The following is a 14,715-nucleotide window of genomic DNA, read 5'->3' on the forward strand; positions in this document are numbered from 1 at the left end:
GACCTCTTAAAATACTAAGGTAATGCTGAAGTAACCCCTTTGGGAAGGTTTATTGCACACCTGGACCAATGCTCCTTGACAACCTTTGTCTCTGTTGCTTGAACCAAATGATGTACTCCCAAGTCTGCTTTTGGGGAGTGTGGCTCTTATGTGATAGGAAGCACATGTGTGCTCAGAGGCTAGCCTTTGTTTACTGCTGAGGATACAAAGCTGAAGTGAAGCAACCCTGCCCTTAAAGAGCTCACACACTCGTTCAAGTTGATTCTACTGCCTTTAATGTAAAACCCTAATAGGGACTATTAAACAGGGAATTTCTCTGGAAAGTAGAAGAAAGTAAAACTGTTGCATGAACTTTCTAGATTTAATCAACATGGGCTAGTTTTTATGTGTGTTTCTCATAAGCAGGTGCCATTAGTTTGTTCAGGCTGCTGTCACAAAACATCACAGACCGGGTGGTTTAAAAACAACAGAAATTTATTTCTCACAGTTCTGGAGGCTAGCAGTCTGGGTGTTAGCACAGTAGGATGAGGGCCCTCTTCTGGGCTGCAGGTTCTCATATCTTTCCATGGAGAAAGGAGCAAGTGAGTTCTGTGGGGCCTCTTTTATTAGGGCACTCATCCTCGAGGGCTTTGCCCTCATGACCTTATTTCAGTTCAGTTCAGTTCAGTCGCTCAGTCGTGTCCCGACTCTGCGACCCCATGAACTGCAGGACGTCAGGCCTCCCTGTCCATCTCCAACTCCTGGAGTTCACCCAGACTCATGTCCATTGAGTCAGTGATGCCATCCAGCCATCTCATCCTCTGTCATCCCCTTCTCCTCCTGCCCTCAATCTTTCCCAGCATCAGGGTCTTTTCCAGTGAGTCAGCTCTTTGCATCAGGTGGCCAAAGTATTGGAGTTTCAGCTTCAGCATCAGTCCTTCCAATGAACACCCAGGACTGATCTCCTCTAGGATGGACTGGTTGGATCTCCTTGCAGTCCAAGGGACTCTCAAGAGTCTTCTCCAACACCACAGTTCAAAAGCATCAATTCTTCGGCTCTCAGCTTTCTTTATAGTCCAACTCTCACATCCATACATGACCTCTCAGAGGCCCTGCCTCCTTTGAGGAGGGTCACTAAGATTTCAACATAAGAATATGAGGGAGACATGCAACCAGGGAGCTAGATAAGGCCTATTACATAAAAGAAACAGTCTATTAATTCCTATTTTTAAAATTTACCTCCATCCATCTTATCTAGCCATCCTTTCATCCTGTCTCTCTCTTGCCCCCTTTTTGGTCTTGGAGTAGCAAATTTGCATGAAATCTTGTGGCTCAGAGACTTGGAATATTCTTCCAAATGAAAGACCGAGGACTCTTACCTCTTATGATACTTGCCTTGTATTGCTAACACCTATCCCTAAATCCCTTGGGCATCAGAAATGTTTGCTTACTAATTAGAAGTTTTATTTGCAGTGTCCTATAAAAACTAAAATATAGCTCTCCGGTGTCATTAATTGGGGTTATTTTATTATCAACTTTGGGAATTCTAGAGAAGAGAAAGAAAAATATTTTAGAGTATTGTCAAAAAAAATTAACAAAGTCCTTCCCCTTCCTTAGCTATTGGGACCTCCCTGGCGGTCCATTGGTTAAGCCACTGCAGAGGATGTGGGTTCGATCCTTGGTCAGGGAGCTAAGAACCTGCATGCCACATAGCACAGCCAGAGAGGGGATAAAAAAAAAGGGTGTTGGCAGACTTGAACTATGTTTTTGGTATTGAGCAAGTGAAGTGAAATGAAGGTAAGTTTCTCCAGGACCTTCACTCTCTATTTTTCTTTCTCTGAGTACCGTTGTTAAAGGTCCCAGACTACAGACAATGTTTCTATTAAACCTAACAGGAAACAGAGCAGGGTAATGATGCTAATTCTACAGTATCAGAATCCCAGATCTTTAACTGTGGGGCCTTGGACAAGAGCAACTTTCTAAGTTAAATCTGCTTCTTCCTTTGTAAAAGAGTGGTGATGACCAAATCTACCTCTTAAGGCTGGTATGGAGATTAATTAACGTAAAGAATATAAAGAAATTTTCCTAGTGCCCGTCTACATTGAGTTCAGCAATGATTATTATTAAACATATTATCTTCAAGTAGGTCCTTTGCTCTCTTCATCTGTGTGTCTTTAGTATGTTACCTGAATACTGAGAAACATGGCTCTTTCCAGATAATTAGTTATTTGTTTTTCAGCATGAAGCTTTTAAAAAATGATCCCAGCCCTGTTCTTAAAATATAATTAATAAATATCATCTCATTTACTCTTCACAACAACCCCATAGGAGAAGTAGTAACATTATCCCCATTTTATAGGTGAAGAAACCAAGATACAGATAAGTTAGGTAACTTCTCCAAGGGTATAATTCTAGCAGTTGGTCCAGTTGGAGTTTAATCAGATGATCTGACTCAAAAGCCACAGTATTTGGGCCCCTTTCCTAGCACTACCACTCTGTATCATCAACCTTCACCTGAAAAAGGGAGTTATCCATCTCACCCACCAGAGCTCCTTGAGAACAGGCCTGCTTTATTTTATTTTGTATCTTTAGTACTACCTTACATTGCCTTGTACACTTAAAAAGATGACTCCATCCAGCCTCATGATGCTCACTGTGAATCCCAGCCATGTCAGCCTCACTTAGTTCCTTTAATGAGTCTTGTTCCCTCTTGATGCAAAGCTTTTGCACATACAGTTGCATCTGTCTGGAGTGCTCCTCTGACCAGTTTTAACTACAAGCTAGAATATTTTGTTCATTTGGGGGCATAATTATGTGGTTGACAAGAATATTGTTGAAACCACATTATCTCAGGAATAATTGAACAGACTGCAAAAGGGAAGACCGGAAAGGACGATGACGACTTCCTGCAAACACATAAGGTTATCTTCTTGTGGGTGAAAGATGAGAACAATTCAGATGCTCCAAAGGGACTCAGTGAAAAACAAGCTTCACATTATTTTAAGGAAGAACTTTCTAAGCATCAGCTGATCAAAGATGAAATGAACTTCCTGGGAATAGTGAATGCCCCATCTCAGGGAATATTTTGACAAGCACAGGTGGCCACTCTGCAAGAATATTAGTATTATTAGGCTTTTTTGTTTGTTTTTGCTTTTCAAGATGTATTTATTTTATTTGGCTGTGCCAGGTCTTATTTGTGGCATGTGGGATCTAGTTCCCTAACCATGGATCAAACCTTGGCCCCTTGCACTGGGAATGCAGAGTCTTAGCCACTGACCCACCAGGGAAGTTCCAGGTTTTGGTTTTTAATCAGGGTGGAACATTTACCATTTTAACTCTCCTTTTCAAAATGATGACAATATAAGAAGATGCATTCTCCTCCCACCCTTTGCATTCTTATCTCACAAATTTCTTAAAACTTTGGAATCGAAAGTTTTTTAAACTAGAGAATAAGGTTCTATAATTATTGTGCTGCTGTTTTGTTTTAGGGAAACTGGTCATTGTTATCACTTTTGCAAAGGAACGTTCATAAATATAACTCCTACTTGCTATACTGGTATTCTTCTGGGTCTTGAGGTAGCTTATCTCTTTGCAAGAGGTATACGATTAGACTAGAGTAGTTGTTTTATCTTTATTTTCTTGGTACCATCCTGTTGTAAATGAGGTCAGTGGATTCCCAGGATAGATTGTAAAATTTAGGTATTCTTAAATAACAGCAGTCTTTCTTGGGCCTTCCAAGTGGTTCAGTAGTAAAGAATCAGCCTGCCAATGCAGGAGATGTGGGTTTGATCCCTGGGTCAGGAAGATCCCCTGGAGGAGGGCATGGTAACCCACTCCAGTATTCTTGCCTAGAAAATCCCATGGATAGAGGAGCCTGGTGGGCCACAGCCCATGAGGTCGTACATGACTTAGCAACCAAACAATGACAAAAAATACTGGGAATGTCATATTCAGAATCTTGTAATTTCTCTCCTACACCTGTATTTTTTTTTCACTTCCTGATTTAATACCAATTTAATTCATTCTTGTTGAACATAAGTTCTCTAGGGCAGAAATACATTAGCAAGAAGCATCATGGTAGAAGAACTCTCCTATTTGGATACTATGTGGAAAAGTTCTTCCATTTAGAAACTGAAGTGGAGAATATCTGGCCTTTAGCTGAAACCATGTGTCAGGTTCTGAAGTGACCTGGTTTAAGACTTCAGCATGTCACTTGCCATTGTTTAGCTGTTACAGCTTCTGACTGTTTAACTGTAGGACTGTGGCAACTTGAAGCACTAGATATTTTTTAAAGTAAGCAGAGTAAAAAGCTATTTTATATTTGATTAAGTGTTTTATTTTGCTATTCCCCTTCAAATGAACTTTGCACAGTCTATTTCATGAGGAGTATGGTTTGCTTTGGCGTGTAATCCCCTAAAGCCAAGTTCCTTTTATTGTTATTGCTTAAGTCATATATTTTTATACAAAACATCTTATTACCTTAGTTTTATTTTAAATCAAAGCAAAGTTTGCAAAATGTCTATGAATCACACTGAAAGAATGTTAACGAATAGGGCCTCTGAATTTCCAGATTTGGGCATTTCTGATCTTAAAGAATATGACCATAAGCAAAAATATTATGCAAGCTGAGTAAAATTTAGATAAATAAGTACCAGATGGAACTATAGGGACTTATAAGCTTTAATGCAAATATTATACCATTTCCTTAAACCTATATTTCAGTATGAAAAATTATATTCATATTGATGAGTATCAACTTTTTGTTAAATCAGACTTGGCAAAGGAACTCCATTTTAAGTAAATATAAAGCAGTTTTTTTCTGAGCTTGAAGAGAAAGCTTTTCAAAGTCTTAAAATGTGAAACATTTTTATATATTCAGAGAAATTCTTCTGTTAGCTATTTTATTGCTGTGATTTTCATTCCATATTTTAGTTATCTGTAAATAGTGTGCAAGAATTTGAAATCCTTGAGTTTGAGTTTTAGGATAGCTTACCTAGTCCATTGCTTTAACACACACACACACATACAGACTGGTGTTATTGCTTGCTATGTAACTGATCATTTAATCCTTACTCTTGCTTTTTATGTCAAAAGAACCTCTATTGCTGATTTAATGATTATTTTTGTTGTCTATAGTTTATTACCTGAGAATATATCCATGTTCCAAAATAACAGGTACTGAACACTGTGATCCATTTTCCTTCACTTTGAAGGAAAGGTTTGCTAGGTATAAATCTTCATGCCCTACCCCAAGCACATTAGAATAGATGAATAAATTGAGATTAGGATGTAAATAGACTCTTCATTCCTTTTGTAGCAGTTTTACGGAGACTGTTCTGAGATTCTTTGAAAATTTGTGTAGTGAATTCTGTTTAAAAGTGAGCAGAATAGAGAATCCAGATTTTAAAAACTGTGATTCCAAGAATGATAGATAAGTTCCTTTGACTCTTGCTGGCTTCCCCTGTATAACTATAACCCTCTCAGGTTCTCTGAACAGAAGCAATTATATATTCACTCTTTGAAGTTGGCAAGCAAAGCTGCATCAATTTGACAAATACTATACTTCTTCGTAAATAATTATCTTATTGTATCCATGGTGGGAAAGCAGTATATTAAATGTGTGCCAAATTATAAAATTGTTAAGTAAAATGAAAAAAATATTGTCTTAAAGGAACTATGACAATTATTGACCATATTCTGCCTTGGGTCCTACATGTCCTTATGAGATATTGAAAGTAACCTCCTAACTTTTTGCTTCTTATGAATCAGTGAGGGCATGTTAAATGCTTTTTGCATCAAAGCAAGGGAAAAATTCTTGGTCTATTGAAAGTGGGGAAGATTAGTTACTTTTCAACTTGTTTTGAATCATCTTTGCATTTTACCTTTGTCATTGGTTCAAAAAATATAGATCCACAAAACACGCTGAGTATAAGCATAATAATACGTGCCACAGCATAAGAAAAGTGCATTAATTCTTCCAACCAACCTCGGATTACAACCCACTGCCTCAGTGTAGTGAGAACAGCAGAGGACTGCCTTTGTCCACATGAGTCCTGCCATCTCTGTTATAGATAGCGTTTGTCCGCCTTTCTACTTCCATCAGGTTTCACGTTAGGCTTCTCAGTTTTGATGTAGTAAAGTATCACCAGGGAAAAGGAGGAAGTACAGTCAGTTCTTATTATTCATGGTAATTATGGTGTATAAAGACGCAGCAAACCCTGAATTAATGAATACTAAACCATTACTTCTAGAGGAAAGACATGGTTAGTTTCCTCCTCCAACCTCTGGTCACAGCATTTTTAACAGATGAGAAATATATAACTTTGTTTTATGTGTGTTTCTGATCAAAGATACTTTATTCACTACATATTGTTGATTCATTAACATTGAATGGCAAACAGCTCTATAACTCATAACTGAATGAAGGTTGTCTAACACATGTATTTTCTTGGTCAGGCCCATAACAGCACAAAAATGCAAAACACATGGCACTAAAAAAGACTATTTTAAGGAAGCTTGTTTCCGGTCTGAGAGCTGAAACAAGAAAGCATAATGTTGCCTTGTTATACCTCAGCTGTGAACAAATGAATCTAGCAACTAAAATTTTTCACCACTCTGGCTTATATCCACAAATTACCACAAGTGCACCTAGAGCATGTATTTGGGGAAGTAGGGGAATTTGCAAATATGGAATCCATACAAAATATGTTTCAACTTGATTGAAATAGAAAAATAAAAATATTTAGGAACAGGACTCTTGTAATCTGCTTTATATCTTATTGGCATTTGGATGGTCCATTGAACTTAGCCCTGAACAGTCCATAACTTGAGTAAAAATAACCTAAAATATCCTTGTTGCATAATCTTTCTTGGAAAAGAAGCAATCAGTTATCTTCTAGGATTACCAATATAACAGAAAAATTAGAAATTAAAAAAATGGGCGAAGACTGGTGTCATTCACCCTTAGAGTCATGAATTTTGACCACTCTGACATATATGTATTTTTGTCCTTCATATACCAGATGTGCCTCTTAAATCTTATATATATATATGCACTGGGAGCCCTCATTAGCAGTTATTTAACGTCTATTTGGCTGACACTTTGTTTGACATTATTGTTCAAGTCGCTAAGTTGTGTTCAACACTTGGTGACCTCAGGTACATGTGTAATCTTATTTCATCCTCACACTCTAGCAGGTAGGATTTTGAGTTCTATTTTACAGAGATAAAAACACTGGTCCAGGAAGGTTAACTGCCTTAATAGAAATACCACAAAGTTATGATAAGTGGCAGAGCTAAAATCTGAACACAGGTTTGTTGTTGTTGTTTTTTTTTAATTTTTACTTTATTTTACTTTACAATACTGTATTGGTTTTGCCATACATTGACATGAATCCACCATGGGTGTATACAAGCTCCCAATCCTGAATCCCCCTCCCACCTCCCACCCCATATCATCTCTGTGGATCATCCCCATGCACCAGCCCCAAGCATCCTGTATCCTGTATTGAACATAGACTGGCACTCCATTTCTTACGTGATAGTATACATGTTTCAATGCCATTCTCCCAAATCATCCCACCCTCTCCCTCTCCCTCAAAGTCCAAAAGTCCATTCTATACATCTTGAACACAGGTTTTTATGGCCATAGCCAAGACCACTCCACCATATGTTGCTGCCTGGTGGCTCAGAGGGTAAAGTGTCTGTCTGCCTGCAATGCAGAAGACCTGGGTTCGATCCCCGAGTTGGGAGGATCCCTTGGAGAAGGAAATGGCAACCCACTCCAGTACTCCTGCCTGGAAAATTCCATGGATGGAGGAGCCTGGTAGGCTATAGTCCATGGAATCACAAAGAGTAGCACACGGCTGAGCAACTTCACTTTCATTGTTTACAAGCTGGAAGAGTCCTCTGGTCAACTTGATAAGTCTATAGTAGATAAAATTGACCAGAAAATTTGTGCAGCTCTTTACAGATTGAATTTGAGCTGACCCATTGACTTGCTTTGGCCAATAGTAGTGAAAGTGGCATTTTGTGGCTTCCAGGTGGTATTGAGAGGCTTTGCTGCTAAAGCTCTTGTCCTCTTAAAATACTGCCACCATGAGAACAAGCCTGGACTGGCTTCCAGGAGAAAGACATACCATATGGAGACAGCACTTGGAGGAAGAGTGACCCAGCCATCCCAGCTGAAGCCCCAGCCAACCTAACTGCAAACTCACAGGAGAGCCCAACTAACACAGGATAGAGCAGAACTGTCCAGCTGAGCCCAGCCCTAAGCTTCACCCTACAGAATTATGAACAGACAAATGGTTAGCTTTCATTTTAAGCCATTATGTTTTGCAGCAATAGATAACTAATACACTGTGATCCAGCTCCCATCTTTCTGATCTATCTTAGCCTATAAGATTTGGGATTCTTCTGGTCTATTAGTTAGAAGGAGTTCTTATTCCTAGGCAAAGCCTAAGCATCAGTGTAAAACAAAAGACTTTCTCTGCTTTGCTGGATTCATCAAGGTCTAAAGTTTTAGAGCTGGAATGACTTTAAAAGTCATGTAGCTCAGCTCTGTGCTTTAGTGATAATGATGTGTCATGAACAAAGTGGTTCTTGCAGAATTGGCTACTGCAAGAGCTGTCAGAAAATTTGACTCATTTTATTTCCGGGTCCTTCTTCCATACTCTACTGCTTTTTTTTTTTTTCAACCTCTCTTTACATCAAAGCTCAAATCACATTCTAATTGAAATATAATAGGAAAGCTTGGTTTTTAAAGGATATGTTCACAAAGGATTTATAATAGAAAAGAATCATGTTCTTAAACATTCCTCCCTGTATTTATATTAATACAGTTTGGAGCCTATCGACTTTGCTCAAAGTGAGATATACTTTAGCAGTTTCAACCCACACTTTCTTTTTGAACTCTGTAATGGCCATAGACATCACAAATTAGTAACTTAATACTTCTACATGTGTTTTGCAATATAGAGTTTAATGTAGTTTTGGTTTGCACCTTTTATTACCCATTGATTTGACTTTCCTGCTGAGAAGGTGGTCTACAGTATAGAAGACATGTCTGTATGATTTCTGAATTTTGACAGCCATAGAGGGGAACTTTATTAAATGATGTTTAAAAGGAGCATTAATCCTCTAAGGCTGCAGATATAAACCATCACTTCTGCCAAAGGAACAAAAGTGCCCATTTTATATATAACATTTAAAATTATTATTTTAGTCTTCATAGATCTTTCTTATTAGGAGGAATTTTTTTTTCCCATAAAGCAGGAAAGAAGGATATAACATTTTTATGGATTATTGGTAAATATATTTTCCACCTAAATGTGAAGTTTAATATGAAACTTTCCTGTAGTTAAAATGTCCCTTAGGAGTGGATATAGGGACTTTTATGAGTATGACAAAGTTTAATTCCAGAGTGATCAAAATTAAGTAGCATGTGCCTTCAAGCAGTAAAATTAAGCCATATTATATACAGTTCTTTATATTGAGTTGACCAATTGGTTCAGTGAATATGTTGTTCAATAAAGTCCTTGGTAAAAATGGAAAATGTGTCTTATTATTACTTAAAACTGAATGAACTTTTTGGCCAACCTAATAATAATATCTGTTATACAAATCTTTATCAAAGTTTCATCCTAAAATGCTTGTTAAAATAATCCACTGACTATCTAGAAATGAAAACTGTAAAATGTCATTCTATGGAAATAGTTCACCCGTACGAAGGTGCTTCAGTTCACAGGAGATCCTTAATTTTTCTAACACATGGCTTCTTTAAGTGTTATAGGCCTATTGTGACAACAGTAAAATTTTCTTTTGCTAGAATGACTGGTGTGTTTATGAGTTACTTTATCTACTTGTTGGCAGCTTGCACAGTAAAGAAAATGGTGATTGATGCGCTGAAATGTCTGATGACTCTGACTCTATTCAAGAATATGTTACTGCGTGCTGTGAAATTCTTTTCCAGCAATTCAGTTTAAATCCCCCTGGAGGTGTTTGTGATTTTTGTGGGGCTCTGTGATAATTAAGTCCCCCATACTTGGCTTTGTAAAATTGCTTTCTAAGCTGAAGTAAATCTTCTGGAAATTCAGATGGATTTAATATCCATTTGTGATGGATATTTTGGTTGTGTATCACTTTTACCATCAGAAACTTGTTTGGGTTAGAGTAAGATTATGACATGCTAACCCTGCCAGCCTCATCTTTCTGGGTCATTTTGATGCCTTTTTCTATCTACAACTAACTTCTTGATAATCATTTAGCAAACGTTTATTGAAGGCTTACTCGGGGCTCAGCACCAGGATATAGAGAGAAGTTGGTAACACTTCCCATCTGGAAGGGTTCCACTGAGGGTAGGAGGCAGTACAGGACCTAGGTCTATGAACAAGCCATCACAATACCATAATTTCAATAATACTAAGATGTAGTAGTGACCACCAGACAGGTTGATCCACTTAACTAGGCAAGAGAGCCAGGGAAAGTTTCAAAGAAGAGGTGGCTCTTGGGTGGCTCTAGTAGAATTTCATGAAACAAGGGAGGGAGCTTAAAGAGGGTACAAGCTTCAAGCATCTTGTGCTATTGGTACTTTCCAAATATAAATATATAGAATAACTACAAATATACAGGAAACTTATTACTGTATGTTTCTGGTTAGGGAAATTGAGTGAAGTACAAATGCTGGAGAGAAACTTCTCAGTGTATATTATTTTGGGTCTAACACCATGTACGAATTTTCTTTATATTTTAAAATAAATAAATACTGTTCTTTTAGGAATGGAGACATTAGACAGTGGTTCCTTAAACAATGTGATGAATCCCCTCACCAGCTCTTTCTTTCTGGCTGTCTGTTTTTTTTAATGTTATCCCTAATTGTGGAATAAAGGTTTTTTTTTTTTTTTTCAAGTTAGACATGTCTCAGAGAGAGAAGTTTTTATGCAGAAGATTTTCCAATGTCTCTGAAATCTTGCCTTTCCCTTCTGTTTGGAGGAAACCCATTATTTGAGAGGCTCTCCCAACTCACTCTTTCAAATTCTCTGGCTCTAGAGTTGGCAAGTCAAATGAGTAATTTAGAGTATCCAGGGTAAACTATTGGTCTTATCTCAGGCAGTAAGTAAACAGGCCATCTTACTTAAATTCCTATTTCCCAATGAAAGTCACACAACTACCAAGAGGAAATTAGTTTTTATATATATATATATATATATATCAATCTTGGTTATGTATAAATGATTCTCAAGTCTGCCATTGGTTAGGAGAAATTAATCTGTTGTCTTGGATTGAACCCTTTTTATTTTAAACATTGATTTATCATTGTATATAATGTGATACATTATATAGAAATAGTAATTTCTACTCCAATAGAAAAAATGGCTTTTTCGAAACGGGTTTGCCACCAGGACACAGGTGTTGTGAAAACCACCATTAAACCTAAGCCAAAATGGGAAAGGAGAAGACCCACATCAACATCGTTGTCATTGGGCACGTAGATTCAGGGAAGTCTACCACGACTGGCCATCTGATCTACAAATGTGGCGGGATTGACAAGAGAACAATTGAAAAGTTCAAGAAGGAGGCTGCCGAGATGGGAAAGGGCTCCTTCAAATATGCCTGGGTCTTGGACAAACTGAAAGCTGAATGTGAGCATGGTATTACCATTGATATCTCCCTGTGGAAATTTGAGACCAGCAAGTACTATGTTACCATCATTGATGCCCCAGGACACAGAGACTTCATCAAAAACATGATTACAGGCACATCCCAGGCTGACTGTGCTGTCCTGATTGTTGCTGCTGGTGTTGGTGAATTTGAAGCCGGTATCTCCAAGAACGGGCAGACCCGTGAGCATGCCCTTCTGGCTTACACCCTGGGTGTGAAACAACTAATTGTTGGCGTTAACAAAATGGATTCTACTGAGCCACCCTATAGCCAGAAGAGATACGAGGAAATTGTTAAGAAGTCAGCACCTACATTAAGAAAATTGGCTACAACCCTGACACAGTAGCATTTGTGCCAATTTCTGGCTGGAATGGTGACAACATGCTGGAGCCAAGTGCTAATATGCCATGGTTCAAGGGATGGAAAGTCACCCGTAAGGACGGCAATGCCAGTGGAACCACCCTGCTTGAAGCTCTGGATTGCATCCTGCCACCAACTCGCCCAACTGACAAACCCTTGCGTTTGCCTCTCCAGGACGTCTATAAAATTGGTGGTATTGGTACTGTCCCTGTGGGTCTTGTGGAGACTGGTGTTCTCAAACTTGGCATGGTGGTCACCTTTGCTCCAGTCAATGTAACAACTGAGGTGAAGTCTGTAGAAATGCACCATGAAGCATTGAGTGAAGCCCTACCTGGGGACAATGTGGACTTCAATGTCAAGAACGTGTCTGTCAAAGATGTCCGTCGTGGCAATGTGGCTGGTGACAGCAAAAATGATCCACCCATGGAAGCTGCTGGCTTCACAGCTCAGGTGATTATTTTGAACCATCCAGGCCAAATCAGTGCTGGATATGCACCTGTGCTGGATTGTCACACAGCTCACATTGCTTGCAAGTTTGCTGAGCTGAAGGAGAAGATTGATCGTCGTTCTGGGAAAAAGCTGGAAGATGGCCCTAAATTCTTGAAATCTGGTGACGCTGCCATCGTTGATATGGTTCCTGGCAAGCCTATGTGTGTCGAGAGCTTTTCTGATTATTCTCCCCTGGGCCGTTTTGCTGTGCGTGACACGAGACAGACAGTTGCTGTGGGTGTCATCAAAGCAGTGGACAAGAAGGCAGCTGGAGCTGGCAAGGTCACCAAGTCTGCCCAGAAAGCTCAGAAGGCTAAATGAATATTATCCCCAATACCTGCCACCCCAGTCTTAATCAGTGGTGGAAGAACGGTCTCAGAACTGTTTGTCTCAATTGGCCATTTAAGTTTAATAGTAAAAGACTGGTTAATGATAACAATGCATCGTAAAACCTTCAGAAGGAAAGGAGAATGTTTTTGTGGACCATATGTTTTGTGTGTGTCAGTTTAAGTTATTAGTTTTTAAAATCAGTACTTTTTAATGAAAACAACTTGACCAAAAATCTTTCACAGAATTTGAGACCCATTAAAAAAAGTTTAATGAGGAAAAAAAAAAAAGAAAAGAAAAAATGGTTCAATGAGTGATACAGGTACACAGAAAGAGGACTAAAAAGATGAAGGAAGGAAGGAGACAGGTATTTCAACAAAATTGATGCCATCTGGAAAATCCCAAGTTCGTTTTTAGACAAATACAAAATAAAATATTTAAAGCAGATGAGAAGCTTGCAATAGTGGTAGGAACACAGGTTTTGGTGTTAAATAGTCATCCCAAATTGCAATTTCACCTTTCCTCCTTAGAAGCTGCAAAGACCTGGTCAGGTCTGACCCTTCTGAGCCTGCTTTTCCCTAACTGTACCCGAGACTAATAATACTGAACTTGCTTAGTTGTTATGAGGACTAAATGGCACAAATGGAAAGTGTGTGGCTTCTTTGGTACAGATGTTACATAAGTGAGATGTTACCACTTCCTTACTGTGTGCTGGCATTGTACATGAAGCTTTATGTATAGGTAATATTGTTTAAATCATATACAATGAGAAAGCTGAGAGGTTAACAGTTTTCCTATGGCCAGAAGTAGCAGGACCAGGATTTGGACTAAGTTTGACTCCAGAGGCCTAGCTCATAATCATTTGTCTCTACAGCTTCTTTCAGCAAAAGCCAGCAACCCACCCACGGGGAAATGATTAATAGGTTGCTTAGGTGGTAGGGAGGTCTAAGAGGGAGGGGATATATGTGTACATATAGTGATTCACTTCTCTGTACAATGTAAACTAACACAACAGTAGAAAGCAATTATACTCCAATTATATATATATATATATATATGAAGAACACAGAGAGCTCAATAACAAAAAATAAACAAACAATACAATTTAAAAGAAGTCATTGGTGCTGGTAGATGTGACCCTGACTGCTGAGTCAGGAAGCAGACAGTGAATCAGATAAAACAATGGCAGGTATCAGGTGACTTAGTCCAGGTGAGGAACAAATTACTTCTGGGAAGGGACTGATGCCTACCTGAGCATGATGTGAATCTGCCATTCTGCACAACTTGCCTTTGGACTCTGCACAACCAAAATCTTCGCTGCAACAAGTTCAGGATGTAACAAGTTGTCAGCTTCCTCTTGGTAAATATATAAAACGTGTGGAGCCAATTCTCTGACAAAAGCTCATGAGTTCAATTTTTTTCAGTTATTGCTGCTCCTAGATTTTTTTTTTCTCAACATATTCTAAATGAATTAGGTCTGAAGAATGTCACTTACCAGCCATAATCACAACATCGTGGGTAAGTGTTTAGATGAGTACATAAGTTAAACATAACATTGATGTCCAAAGTTCTTTAGTATAGCTGACATGGAATGTTATTTAAATACGCAAAGATAGGAAGTGGGGGGAGGTGTACAGCTGGTGGGGGAGAAGGCACTCAGAACTGTGCCAACGAACAGTCTTGCTTGAATAGCTCAAGAGCATTAAAATTAGGAGAATACAATGAGCAGATTAAGAATCATGTGTATGCTGCTGCTGCTGCTAAGTCGCTTCAGTCATGTCCGACTCTGCAACCCCAGAAACGGCAGCCCACCAGGCTCCCCCATCCCTGGGATTCTCCAGGCAAGAACACGGGAGTGGATCGCCATTTCCTTCTCCAATGCATGAAAGTGAAAAGTGAAAG

At 38.8% G+C, this 14,715-nt stretch overlaps 1 protein-coding gene and 1 pseudogene across 6 annotated transcripts in view; both read left to right on the forward strand.

Moving 5' to 3' along the window:
• The window catches only part of PATJ (PATJ crumbs cell polarity complex component), a 394,842-nt gene that overhangs the window by 320,042 nt on the left and 60,085 nt on the right, over positions 1-14,715 (forward strand). The window lies entirely within an intron of this gene.
• On the forward strand, positions 11,391-12,925 carry LOC138424866 (elongation factor 1-alpha 1 pseudogene; annotated as a pseudogene).

Source organism: Ovis canadensis, chromosome 1 (genome assembly GCF_042477335.2).
Source record: "Ovis canadensis isolate MfBH-ARS-UI-01 breed Bighorn chromosome 1, ARS-UI_OviCan_v2, whole genome shotgun sequence".
In the NCBI taxonomy this organism is placed as follows: domain Eukaryota; kingdom Metazoa; phylum Chordata; class Mammalia; order Artiodactyla; family Bovidae; genus Ovis; species Ovis canadensis.